Source organism: Marmota monax, unplaced genomic scaffold (genome assembly GCF_021218885.2).
Source record: "Marmota monax isolate L192 unplaced genomic scaffold, Marmota_monax_Labrador192_F-V1.1 WCK01_AAM20220418_F8-fsc00055, whole genome shotgun sequence".
NCBI lineage: Eukaryota > Metazoa > Chordata > Mammalia > Rodentia > Sciuridae > Marmota > Marmota monax.
The window spans coordinates 7,216,286-7,231,060 of record NW_026695205.1 but is presented as its reverse complement, the minus strand read 5'-3'; the positions used below and the strand labels follow the sequence as shown (position 1 = coordinate 7,231,060).

General features: G+C 37.2%; 1 protein-coding gene across 11 annotated transcripts in view; it reads left to right on the top strand.

Annotated features, from left to right (window-relative positions):
- The window catches only part of Prrc2c (proline rich coiled-coil 2C), a 78,773-nt gene that overhangs the window by 290 nt on the left and 63,708 nt on the right, over positions 1–14,775 (top strand). The gene's annotated exons all lie outside the window — the stretch shown is intronic.

Here is a 14,775-nt window from a genome sequence, read left to right as displayed (position 1 = left end):
AGACCGGGCCGCGGGGGGCGGGCGCCCGCTTTCACCTCGGTGGCCATCGCCTCCGCGTCCGGGGAGGTCGGCCTGCTCGCGGAGCGGGAAACCGGAGCCAGACCCGCCCCACGCGGTCCGCTGCGGGAGCGCTGCCGGCCGCGCTTCGCTCCCCTCCCCGGCCCGGGCCCTGCGGGAGTGCGCGCGCCGCGGTGAGCGCAGGGGGTCTGCGGCCCGCCGAGTGGAGGCCGCGTCCCCTCGCGGCGCGAGGGCTGCCCCAGGCCCGCACCGTGCCTTGGTGTGCGCGGACGGTAGGCTTTGCAGAGGGCGGTGGGGAGAGCCCTGGTTCAGGACCGGATTCGGCGAGAGGCTCTTCGGGGACTCGGCTGCAGCCCGACTTCCGCTAGGGACGGGCCGCCCCGCTCCTTGGGAGGGTTCGGGCTGCTCTTGCTCGCGGTAGGCCGCTCCATCCCCCTAATTTGCGAGGTGGATCCCACTCGGCTGCTTCCTGTCTTGAGATAGCACCGATACTACACTATTGTTTTTGGGGTAAAGGCGCCACTTAGGATCGGAGAAAAGAGCGTGCGGGCTAAGGAGGACTTCGGTGGGTTGGTTTCCTTTGCACAAGAGGAGCCTGTCCAGTTACTTTTAAGGAACGTATATTTATTTTAACTTAAGATCTTTTGAGCGTCTGAAATATCTACTGTTCCCAGGCTTCTGAAGCTACCCGGATTTCCGCATTGGCCGGTCTTCAGCCTGGGTTCTTAGATTCATACCTCTACTGGGTACTTGGGAATTGTACCGGAGGCTGCCCTGCTGTAGGATTTTCATTTGGAATGCACCAGAATAATCGGAGGATTCTTGATTAAGTGCTTGATAGCTTGCTCCTGCAAATAAAAAGGATAAGGTGATATTAAGCGCCTACCAAATCTCAAATCCAACATTTTTTTAAAAAGTAGATTTAACCTCCTATGTTGGTAATTAAGATGCTGCTGTGAGTGGAGCCATTTTTAGGTGTGTGTCATAGATGCACTGCAGCATCTTTTCTGGCTCGCCCCAAATGCACTGATACCCTAAGAAATCAGGAGTAGGTTGAATTTGAGTTGTATTTTTTAAATGTGGTAAAATAGTAACTCCTTTTTTTATAACGGAATTTTCGGAGTACAGGCTTTATGTTTTTGAGGGGATGGGAGGTCTGATGAACTTAAGTATTACTGTTCCCCCTTCACCATCAGTTGCCCTTTTACAATCTACTGAACCGGGTAATAAGCCTTTTATATGTATTTTTTAATTCTTAAAAATCATTGAGGGAGGTGCTTTTATCCTCAATTTGCAGGTGATGAAATGAAAGGAATTTCACAAAGGTCATTTAGCAGTAATTGGTGGTACTGTGTATAATCTCAAGCCCATACTGTAAACCCAAAGGGGATGCTGTAGGCACCAAATGCCTCCTTGTTCCTTGTAAAAATTGTAATCTGAAATAGCTAAATAAGACAGCACTGTTAGCTGGTAGTTTTTCTTTAGCTGACTTCAGTATATGAACATAGTTGCATGTGAAGGTTACTGTTGCAAGGTGTTAAAAATGGGTTATATCTACTTTGTGGGTGGTAGAAGCCAACTTTTAGGTGTTCTTTACTTTTTTAAAGGCCTGTCCAGTGTGTAGAGATGATTTTTGCTCTACATTATCACATATAATTTTATGTGATATTTTTTTGGTAGAAAATACCCTCATCAATAAAATGGGAATGATGATAATAGTACTGCTCAAAGACTTTGAATTTTTTAAAAACATTTGTTTTAGTTGTTGATGGACCTTTATTTTATTCATTTATTTATATGTGGTGCTGAGAATTGAATCCAGTGCCTCACACATATGAGGCAAGTTCTCTACCAGTGAGCCACAACCCTAGCCCTTTCTGTTGAGTAAAGAGATTTATTACTGTACTTAGTAATACTGGAGGGAGAAGGGTAGAATATTGGTAAAATATTCTCTTCCAAGCAGAATGGCATGTATCTTTCTTTGGTACGTAAATGTTTTTTTCTTCTCTCCTTTTCTTTACATTTACATACTGAATTTTATTTCTTCATGCTCTACAGTAAATATCCCTAGGGTACTGGGTATCTTGTTCAAAATGAAATTTTGTGAAATTTTTTTGCTTCATTCCAGTCCCCTATCTCTTTACCCACCTCCTTACTGGTAAAATGCCTTTGAAGATTTTATAATATCCCTGAGTGCCTCCCCCAAGCACAGTTTCAGCTTGTAAGTCAGCTAACTTGTGTTTTTATCCCGTTTAAGTCATACTGTGATAAACAAGGGTTGGTGATTGATAAAATTGGTGAATTAATTACATAAATTTGTAGAGAACTTGTGTTCTTAAAGTAAAGGAGATCCAAAAGTTTTGTCGATTATGACTAACATACTTTCATTTCTGTAATACAAGGCTTGTCATCTTATGAATAGGGTAAGAATGAAAATTTATCTCAGTCTTAATTGTTACTTAGAAGTCTGAGTTAATGTTAGTTTTCTGAGTCATAGCATTTAAAATTCCTCAGTAATACCAGTCAGAACATCTTTGTGGATCAAATTTTCTATAGAAAATAAATTTTTCTATTGTTTTCTCCCTAGAACAGTTAAATATAAACCTCTTTTTGCCAGTTATAGTTCTAATCCTTATTTTGCTGCAAATTAAAGTAATGCCAGTCATGTTTTGGGGCCACTGTCTCCCTTTAAAGGAGGATGAGATATAACATTTGTGGAGCAAGTCTAGTACAAAAAAACCCAAAAAACTGCTGGATATTATGTAGCATGCTACTAGTAATTTTTCTGTTTACCCTCTGTGTTCCCATATTAGTCTGTTTTCCTTTAGTGAATTATTTCCACGTCCTCATCACCTTGTGTGATGATTGGTGTCTATAGAGCTTGGCATACATTATTGAGTGATTGAGGGTTGGAAACACCAAAGAATAGATCCATAACTAAGGTTAACTGATGAATGTCTTGCTACAGCAAAGGAAATAGTCTATCAATTTTCCCCTCTTTATCCATTGGAAGAATAATGTCACATATCCTTCAAAGAGTTTGTTTATATAATATGCTTTGCAAGATTCATTTGCAGCAGATTTCCTTAATTTATACTTTTGTTCAGCAAAATTAAGGATCCTTTTAGTTTTGTAAGGCCCAGTGAATCAGAGGAAGGACTTTTGTTTCCCACTGCCTAGGTGTCCACAAACTTAAGGAGTAATATGAAAAGATGTCTTGGGGTTAGGGATATAAGTCAGGGGTAGAGTGCTTATCTAGCCTGTGTGAGGGCTTGTATTCAATCCTCAGCACTGCAAAAAAGAAAAGTCGTAATCTTGAGTTAATACCAAAATATGAAAACAAAGGTGAGTCCAGAGATAAAGAAAAATTGGTGCAGAAACTCCATATACAGAAAGCTATCTATAGTAAGGATCAAGTACCTAGTTGATTACAAGTGAAGGCATGATGACTAAGAAGAGCAAGAATAATTCTAATTTTTAATATTTGTTGAGCACTTAACTGTACCAAGCACTGAGCTAAGACTACTTTAGGGGAGTATTTTTTCTAATCCATACTACAAGAAGCCTAGGAGGTAGGTCATTTTATCTCTGGTGTACTACTAGAAAACTGAGATTTAAAGGGGTTTAAGTAATTTCGATTGTTCATGGTTACTTTGCTAGTAAATGGTAAAAGTGGGATTTTGAATCAGTGACCCAGAGCTTAGCTACATGAATTTTGCCAGGTGTGTTGGCGCAAATCCTGTAATCACAGCAACTTGGAAGGCTGAGGAAGGAGGATCACAAGTTCAAGGCCAACCTCAGCGATTTAGCAAGGCCCTAAGCAACTTAGAGATCCTGTCTCTAAAATAAAAAATAAAAAGGGATGGAGATGTAGCTCAGTGGTAAAGTGCCCCTGGGTTCAATCCCCAATACCAATAAAATAAACTATTTGTGTTTCCCAGTGGCCACTATTTTTCAAAATTAAGTTATTCACATTGTTTTACGTTCTCTTCAAATCATCTGTTACTTAATATTTTTAATTGTTTTCTATCTTTTAATTAAGTGAATTTAAAACAAAATTTACATAATTGTTTGGTGTTACTTTTTTTTCTAATCCTCTATCGTGTTTTAAAATAAATGTATAGTCTTAAATACTCCAATTGGGCCACATAAGATAACCTACTATACCACCAGTCTTTTGCATTGTCCTCTTTGGGACATGACTGCTGTAAGAAATTTTGAATACTATGAAGGATCAGGCAATAGTTTGAGTTAATAAAGGTTAGAAGTGATGAAAGTCTGGAATGGAATGGATTCATCAAACAGAAAATGGTTGCATTTACAGAAATAGGATATAAATTCAAGTCTTAACTACATACTTGGAATAACCATTTTCATGATTAACTGCAAAGGAGTAGGTTTCTTTAGGTAAAGAAATGTAATAGGATGTCTAGGATAATCTATGATGAGAAGAACAAAAATTAATATGTGAAGAAGGAAGTCACTATAGAAATTGATTGTGAAGAGAATGCGCGAAATAAGAATCTTTGAAACCAAATGTAGCAGAGTTCAGGAAAATATATGAGAAGTGGCCTTTGGATTTTGTTGAGATTCTTGATAACCCTAAAAGAATTTTAGGTCAAGTAACGAGGATGAAAGGTTAAGGTGCAGGGCAGAGGTTAAGTCGGGAGGCTTGATCTTGTGTTGAATACTCAAAATTAACTCTGGACCAGAAGTTTTAAAACTTAGGTTTAGTCCTTTTTGTCAGTTTGTAACAGCTGTTGACTTTGGGGCAAGTTTCTTGGTGTCTGAGTTTTAGGTATGTTCATCTGTGAAATAAGGGTAATACCCGTTTGGCCTATCTCAGGAGCATTGAACCACATTAAATATGTTTCTCTATATCTTTTAGATTTAATCTTGTTTGCTATCATGTGATATCAAGATAGTAGTCTTGACTATATTTAAAGAAAAAAAGAGAACCATGACAAAAGGGGAAAATTGAAGTTGGAAGGTCCCTCCAAACCTTGAGTCTACATAAAGGAGGTGAATGCCTGTGTGATTGAAGTGTGGTTATCTATAGAAGTTAATAATTGATCTTCTTTACTGTGTCTTTACCAGTTGAGGATCTGAAAGTACAGCCTGCCCTATATGGTTGTATAGTTTGTGTACTACACAAAGGTACAGGATGAAGGAGGCAACAAGAACTGAAAACTCAGCACATGTTCCGCTTGAAAAGGCCTGTGCTCTGACTTAGACTTTCCTCTCCTCCAAGATATCAGCTCTTTACCCAAAAGAATAATCATATTTTCCCAAAAGAATATATTTTTCTATTTTCACAGAGGTTCTTTGGAGGCAAGTGGATGCTCTGAAAGGATCGTTAGGGAAACAAATTAAGGACATATTTAGAATAGCATCAGAAACAATTGGAAGATATCTTCCAACTATAGATAAGAATCTTCTGGCAATTTAGAGGCAGGGAAAGCGGTTTTGTGATGAGGAACTATGGAACATGGATGGAAGAAGCCAGCAATTCCTTGCATGTGCTGATTGGGTTTCTGACCAAAAAGAAAAAAATATATGTTTTGGGTGTAGTTATATTTATGAAAAACTTGATCATGAAAATGAAAGTTGAAAGTGACAGAAAGAAGAAAGGTTTCTAATAATAAAACCAACATTTCATTGATAGAAGAATAGTCAGTGACTTGGGGAAAGGGATTCTAAATTTAAACTTAAAATTCTAGCCCTTAAAGGTAATTCTTTAGTTACGTGAAAGATTTAGAATAATTCATAATTCTTGATGAATACTTATTGTTCCATCATAACATCCAATTTATGCCTTGGTTTTTATTTGTAATATGGTAGTTTTGAAAATATTAATTACCATTTAATAAGTTATTATGTGGTGTACACTATCCTAAGAGGTTTATTACACATGCCTTGTTAATTAAATCTTAAAATTATATTAGAGTGGGAATTATAGCCTGCAGGTGAGGAAATACAAATTTGTTGAGATTAAGTAATTTGCCTGTGGTAACCTAGCTACTTAATTTCAGAGCTGGGTTTAAACACAGTTCTACAAAAAGTAGTTGTATAGTATGAACAATTAAAAATATTTTAGGTTGTCAACAAGGGTGCCCCGGCAGTCACCTCAAGTAAATGGTAGGCGTAACAGCTTTACTTTTCTATAACAGTAATTTTTCCATACAGAAGATTGGTAGCAGCATTACTTTTTACCCCCCTCTTTAGCACTGAGAACTCAGGGCTTCATTCATGCTAGGCAGGCACTTGATCACTGAGCTACATCCCCAGCTCAGCCTTCTACCATTCTGATTAGAATGCTAACAGATTTATTTATATTATGCTTAGTTTTTTAAGAAATGACTTTTTTTTAATGTTTTGTTGTAATGCTATTTGTAGTAGAGGCATTCAACATATGGTGGTATTCTTAGCTTCACTATTATAGCAACAAATGTAATCTTAAAACCATTTGATGTTCCCTATGCAAAAAATGGTAAATGTTTGAGATGACAGATATGCCAATAACTCTGGTCTGATTGTTAACACATTGTATATATTAATTGAAATATTATACTGTACTTCATAAATATATGTAGTTATTATGTGTTAATTAAAAATAAAATGTTTCTTAAAATCCTTTTGATGTCACTACATACTTTAGAATTTGTAATTGTTGTAACAGATGAAAGTGGCCTTAGAAGTTGGCCAATTCAGCTTCTTAAGAATTAGGAGAGAAGCCGGGTATGGTGGCACACGCGTATAATCCCAGTGGCTCTGGAGGCTGAGAAAGGAGGATCGTGAAATCAAAGCCAGCCTCAGCAACAGTAAGGCACTAAACAACTCAGACCCTGTCTCTAAATAAAATACAAAATAGGGAAGGGGATGTGGCTCAGTGGTTTAAGTGCCCCTGACTGTTGGGTACTTCCCCTGTAAACCTCTCCCCCGCCCCCAGTTATTTCAAGAGAAACAAGCAAATAAACTGAAGGTTGAGACCAGTGCTCAGCCACTGAGATAACATCCCCAGCCTGAGTTATCTTTCTAACAGGGGCTACCTTGCTTTTGTTTGGATGCAACTCATGGTCACGAAGTCAGTATGGTCAATCCTTATCACAAAGCATATATATTCTAAAGCCTTCCAAATTTGTGAATTCATAAATAGTAGCATCCACACTTCTTCATTTTCTCTTATTTTTCATCATTTCTTTTCAGAGCCCACCCCAGTACTGGGGGGTGCTCTACCACTAAGCTACATTTCCAGCCCTTTTGATTTTTCTTGTTTTTAGACAGGGTCTGAGTTGCCAGGCTGGCCTCAAATTTATAGTCCTGCTTCAACCTCCCAAGTGGCTGGGATGATAGGCATGTGCCACCCTGCCTGGCTTCTCTCCTAATTCTTAAGTAGGAAGCTGAGTTTTTTTTGTTGTTTGTTTGTTTGTTTTTTGTTTTAAACAAAGAAACTTCTGTAGTTCTTATCTCCACAGTATTTATTGTGTCCCCAAATGAGAAAACAACAACCCTAGGGCAAAGGGGCCTGGCAATACAAGTAGGGAGAAATATCTGTTTCCTAGAAGAACCCTTCTAGAAGCATACCACATGGCATTGGATGCAAATTTTGTTCTTCAGCAAAATTACAAATCATTTCACAGTTCTTTGGGTTGCCTGGCAAATTGTAAAAGTGGAGAACACTGTGAGTTTTCTGTTAAGATGATTTGTTTTCATTTATGGGTAACTGAACAGTTAATAAAGTTTTTTCTTTATATTCAGCCTTACTTTGTTGATGCTTATCTTAAATGAAGCCTGGAACAGAGTGTGGTACTCTAAAACATAATGTGATAAATACAAAATGCAGAGGAACTGTCCTAATTCTAGATCCGTGGTTTTCATTTCTATGAAAGTGGCAGTTTTTATAAAGTAATGCTGTTATACTACTAACTGTAACAGAGCTAGAACCTTTTCATATGAACAGGCTGAGTCTGTATTCTGTATTTATGAAATTCCGTTTTTTGATCTTTCTGTTTTTTTGTTAAATTGGTTTGGAGACAGTCTCTTGCTGTGGTGTCAGCTGGTCTTGAACTCCTAAGCTCAAGCAGTCCTCCCACAGCAGCCACCTCCTCAATAGCAGGGACTGCAGGCACCATCCACCACAAGCTTTAAATTCAGTCCAGTGGCTTTTGTGCTGCCCACCGCGCTCCTCTCCTAAGATGTGCTGCTGCTGACCATTGGTCAGATTCTTGATGGTACAGTCTTGGGAATATTGTATATCCCTGCTTCTACCAGACTTTGAGTGCGCCTTGTTTTCCTAGTTGGCTGTCTTTCCCATTCTCCCAACCTCATTTTTCTAATCTGTATCTCTGCTCAGTGGATGAGGACAACACATCTCTCATTAATCTTTTCCTAGCAGGGCCTGGAATATGGTAGGCCCCACATAAATATTTTGAATGAGTGAATGGAGGAATAAACATTTTGAGTTTGAAATTCTGTCGAGAAAGTTAAGTGATGTTCAATAATCACATGTGTTCTTAAGTTACAGGGCATATAGCAATTTAAAAAGGACATTTACCCATCACCTGCTTTTTTCACTTTCTTGTGTAGTCTTTATTAACATTCTTGTATATATCAGATATTTTTGAAATGCCATCGAGAATAGATTTGTATTTTCCTTGTTTTTTTTTTTTTTAACTCATTCCCTTTTTTATTTGGTTTTGAAACTAGCCTTTTCATTTCAAGTCATTGTTCCTGAAAATACCTGTTATTTTTCCTTGCTTTCCTTTAACCGAAGCAGTGTCTTCTTGCTGAGATGTAGCTCAACAGTGGAGCAATCTGTCTAACACCCATGAGAGCCCTAGGTCAATCCCCAGCACCCCCCCCCCCTTCCCAACAAAGAAAGTAAAGTGTGCCTTTTGTTTAGATTTAGATATCTCAGAGTCACAGTCCTTTCTGATCAGCAGTATCTGCTACCAATGATTTGTGATATGTTCTAGATCTTTTCATACTTGGCATGTTTTTTTTTGTTTTCCAACAACATACATGTTGTTTTAAAAATCGTATTGTACTATCCTTTTTTATCTTTCTGTACAAATCTCCTGTTGTCTTTATATCTATCTCAGATTAAACATGGCCAAAATGACCCTTGGCCTCCTATAGTCCATTCTTCACATTGTTGCCAGAGTGATTTCTTTTTAAATAAAAAACAAGCCTCTCTCTAGAATTCAGTTGTTTCACATTGCTTCAAAGATAAAATTCATAATTCTTTGGTATTGCCTTCTTTGAACTTTTTCTTACTAACTTCTTCATTAGCTTTTTTGTTTTTGAGCATGCCTAACCAATCCAGGGGTTCAGCACTTGCCCCCCCCCCCCATACTCTGGGAACTGGGCTCCATCCCCAGCCCTATTTTGCATTTCATTTAGAGTTAAGATCTCACTGAGATGCTTGGTGCCTTGCTTTTGCTGACGGGAATTTGCAATCCTCCTGCCTCAGCCCCCAAGCTGCCGGGATTACAGACCTGTGCCTCTGCACCTGGTGGGGGCCTTTATAAATTTACTTTTTCTTCATCTTTAAAGCTGTCTTCTTCCCTCTTTGAATCTATATCAGAAACCTTTAGTGATCAACTAATGTAAATCAGTTCTATCATACTTTCTCGCATCTAAAAAAAATCTTACTTATTTAAAGTCACTATGTTAGAAGTTAGTACTAAATCAAGGCACATTCTTGTATTTCCAGTTCATAAAAGTATACATAAGAGTAGGTCCCCTCTTATCCACTGGGATTCACTCCTAAGACCCCAACCGACACAGGAAATCTTGGATAGTACCAAACCTGTAATTTTAATAATGGTTTTTCTGTTTTATGCACGGTGGCTATAATTTGCAGTTCAGGGTACCATAGCAAAATTAGCACGAGTTTCCTTATTCTTTACAATTTCATGGTTCTTAAGAAGAGTAGTTCTGAATATAGAACTTTAGGGATCTCCCCATGTGTTTTTGTTTTCCCACTTAAACAGCTACTAAGTGACTAATGAGTCCGTGTGACATTGTGGATCTGCTGGACAAAGGATGATTTTTAGAAGTCCTGGGCAATACAGAGCAAGATGGCTTGATTTCATCACACTATTCAGAATGGCACACAGTTGAATACTTACAAATTGCTTACTTCTTTACTTTACCATTTAATATTTAAGAACACAGATGACTACAGGTAACAAACCACACAAAGTGAAACCACAGATGGTTTGGGGGCTCATAGTGAGTGTTCAGTAAACATGTTTCAAATGTGAATCATTTAATGGCTGGCTTACGTTATAAATTTTTATCACATACCGTATTGCAAAGATTGCACACATCCCAGTTCTGTGTATTTCGCACACATATGCTGGTATTTCTTTAAGATAAATTCTTAAGACTTTTTTCTTTTAAATTATATCATTGGATTCTCTTTCCTATGTTTGGGAGATTTTTGCATTAGTAGAAATTGGTTTCTGTATTTTGTGTGCATGTGTATGTCTGTTGTTTCTGTGTCCATATTAGACTGGCCTGAATTGATGTCAGTTTCCTTTGGTCCAGGTCTTGCAAATTTTTTTCTGCAAAGAATGAGATAGTAGTCTGTTTAAGCTTTCCACATACAGTCTGTCATAATTCTTATTAAAAGCAATTTTTTTAAAAATATAAAAACTATTCTTAGTTCATAGATCATACAAATCAGACCACAGATCAGATTTGGCCATAGGCTTTAGTTTGTTACGCTCAGATTATTAGTTCATTGTAAGAAGCATGGGAATTGTCTGTTAATGATATTGGAATTCCTGTTAAACAGCTTGGGCCAAACATTTTTTGTAGGTGGGCATCTTTTTTAACAGCTTTTATTTTCTTCCATTGTTTTTACCTGTTTATTTTGAGTCAAATTTGATTTTATATATATATATATATATATATATATATTTTTTTTTTTTTTTTTTTTTTGCGTGTTTGTGTGTGCTGGGGATTGAACCCAGGGCCTTGTGCATGTGAGGCAAGCACTCTACCAACTAAGCAATATCCCCAGCCCTGTATTTTAGAAAACTTTATTTCTCAAGCCTTTTCTTAACATTGTCTGTTCTATAATCTGTTTAGTTCTTAGTTTTAATTCTTAAAAATAGAGCCTTTTGGCTAGTGTGTGTGCTCGTTTTTTTAATCCCCCCCATGATTTTTTTATTGGTGCATTATAGTTGAACATAATAGTGGGATTTATACATATCTGTACTCTTATTTTCTTTCATGCTGGGAACTGACTGAACCCAGGGCCATGTGGTTGGTAAAGCACATGCTGGTAAACCACTGATTTATATGCCCAGCTAGTTTATTTCCTACCCCAAACACTCTAAAGAACTAGCTCTTGAGTTTATCGGTTTTGTTGCTTTGTTGTATAATTTATTAATTTTTTCATGTAGGTTTTGTTTGTTTGTTGGGTTTTATTTGGTACCAGGGATTGAACCCAAGGGTGCTTAACTGCTGAGCTACATCTCCAACACTTTTTTATATATTACTTTGAGAAAATTTCTCACTAAATTGATTAGAGCCTCACTAAGTTATTGCTAAGGCTGGATTTGAACTCGCAACCCTCCTGCTTCAGTCTCCTGAGCTGCTGGGATTATCGGTGTGTACCACCACGCCAGGCTAATTTATTAATTTCTGACTTTTCCTTCCTGCTTTTGTTGGCAATTTTTTGACTTGTTAAATTATGGTAATGCAAAGCTTTAAGCAGTATTTTCCTCTGAAGAATATGATTGTATACTTTCTGTTTTGATATGAAGCATTTTCTATATTAGATGGTCTTGCAGTTTTGGTTTTGAATTCATCTTTTATTAAAAGGATTTAATTTTAAATGGATTTATCTTCTACATTTATGGTTTTGTATAGTGATTGACTTCATAACCACAAGAATTTTTTTCTTATTATCAATTCATAAAACAAAACATTTATTGATTCCTTACTGTGTTCTAGATTTTTTTTTTTTCCCTTTCTCAATCTTGACTCTATTGTTGTGTTATTTTTCGTTATTCCTTGTCAACGGGCTGCTGGTTTCTCTCTTTTCATGTCTTGCTAGCCTTTCCCTTCCTGCCATTACCCAGCTTCCCTTGCAATCTCCTAAACCCTTATACTAAATTTGTGTTTCTCTAATATGCTGTTTTTAACCTAAATTTTTAGTCCCTTGATCATCTTTTTGTCTGCCTCAGTTTTTTTCTAACAGATTTGAATAGTGAGGCTTTGTTAGCAAAGAATATAGGACTTCTTGATCTTTTTTTTAATGGCCACAATATCTTTATCTATTTTATTTATTTTTCTGTGGTGCTGAGGATTGAACCCAGTGCCTCACATGCGCGAGGCAAGCACTCTACCTCTGAGCTATAACCACAGCCCCTCTTAATCTGTTTTTTAACAAACAATTTTTGTTTCGATATACTTGCACTACAGTACAGTATATATAGGAGAGGGTGTCCGAGCTTCTTTCATGCGACATAATCATTTTGAGATTTACACATATTGTTATGCTGTATCAGTACTGCATTTTTTTGTTTGTTTATGGTCTGCCATAATTTGGTTGTCTAGTCTTTTGAAACTGCCAAAATTGTTCTGCAGAGTGATTGTGCAGTGCCATTATTCATTCGTGTCAGAATGTGTGAGAGTTCCAGTTCTTCTACATCTTCAGCAGTACCTGGTAGAATTATTCTGTAATTTTAACCATTCTGTTGGATGTGTAGAAGTATTATATCTTGGTTTCAGTTTCCCATACAGAAATCATGCTGAAAGTCATCATCTGCTTATTTGCCATTTATGTGTTTCTGGTGAAGTATCTGTTCAAATCATGTCCATTTTTTAAAATTGGTTTTTGTCCCTCTCTCCCACCCCTCTGAATTCTGACAATTTTGTATATATTCTGAATAAAAGTTCTGGGGATTAGCTCAGCAGTAGAGTTCTTGAATAGGTAGCATGCACAAGATCCTGGTCTGGATCCCCAGCACCACCCAAAAAAAAAGTCCTTTATCAGAAGTATATTTGAAGTTTTTGTCCCCAAATGTAGCTTGTCCATTTGTTCTCAGTAGCGTCTTTTTAAAAAAAAAAAAAAAAGTCTCAGGCTGGCCTAGCATGCATGGGGTAGACATTGTATTTATAGACATTATTCTGTTCCATTGAGTGCTCGCCTAGCATGCATGGGGCACTGGGTTCGATCCTCAGCACCACATAAAAATGAAATAAAGATATCGTGTGTCCAGCTACAACTAAAAAATAAATATTAAAAAAACAGTCCTTTTTGTAAGCTTTTATGGATTGTTTTGAAGCTGTATCTTGGAACCCCGTATACAACCCAGGGTCACAAAATTTTCCTCTTATGTTTTCTCTGTAAGTTTTACAGTTTTAGGTTTTACTTTTTTTTTTTTTTTTTGTACTAGGGATTGAACCCAGGGTGCTTAACTACTGAGCCACATCCCCAGAGGTAGGGTCTTACTGAGTTGCTTAGGGCCTTGCCAAGTTACTAGGCTGGCTTTGAACTTGGGATTCTCCTGCCTCAGCCTCCCTAACTGCTGGGCATGCACCACAGGGCCCAGCTAGGTTTTACATTTTGTCTAGAGTACATTGAGTTTTGTATAGTGTTAGGTATTCACAGTTTTTTATATTATATATGCTGAGTTGCTCTGTTAATGTTTGTTGTGAAATATCCACTAAATTTTATTTGTCAAAAATCAAGTATTTGTATTTATAGACATTATTCTGTTCCATTGATCTATTTGTCTTATTTTTACATTAGTGCCACTGTCTTTCCTGCTTTTGAGTCTTGGAATCTGGAGTCTTCAATTTTTATTCTTCTTTTCATTTGGCTAGTCTAGGTTTTATCCGTTTCTTCATGGCTTTTATAATCAGTTTGACAAACTCTGCCTTCCTAAAAAAAAGTTTTACTTTGATGTTTGGTATTACTTTGAGTCTTATAGATCTATTTGATAAGAATTAACAGCTTAATTTCATGTCCTGTGACTTATGAACAGAGTGGTATGCATCCGTTTATCTAGGCTTTCTTAAATGTTTTGTGGTTTTAATATCTAGGGTTTTTACCCTTTCTTTGGATAAACCTCTAACTATTTTTATTTCCCTTAAAAATGGTACTTGGGGCTAGGGTTATGGCTCAGCTGTATGGCTCAGCTGTAGAGCGCTCGCCTCGCAGGTGCAAGGTCCTGGGTTCGATCCTCAGCGCCACATATAAATAAATATTGTGTTCAACTACAACTACAAAAAAAATATTTTTTTTAAAAAAATGGTACTGTCTAGGTTCAATTTGATTGTTCGTTGCACCTATGTACAAATAATGGTGATTTTTTTTTTTTTTTAATTCATGTTGTGTGCAGTTTTGCTAAACTTCCTCCAGTACCTTTTTTCTGGGTTTTATTATATTTTTTGCATACGTGATTGTAGTATCAAAAAATTCACTTTTACTTCATCCTTTCCAATCTGGATTCTTTTTCTAGACTTATTCTACCGGGTAGAAGTTTTTTAGGTATTGAACAGAAGTTATGAGAGTGGATATCCTTCCCTTATTCCTAATCTTTGAGAGGACATAGCAGTTAAGTACTCAGTCCTTAAATGAATGAGTTCCCCTCTATTTCCACTTTACTAAGAGGAATGTCAGGAATGGGCATTGGCTTTTGTCAGATGCTTTTTATGCATTTGTCGAGATAATATAGTATTTCTATTTTAGTTTACTATACTGATTTTACTAATTGGTTTTTGAACCAACTT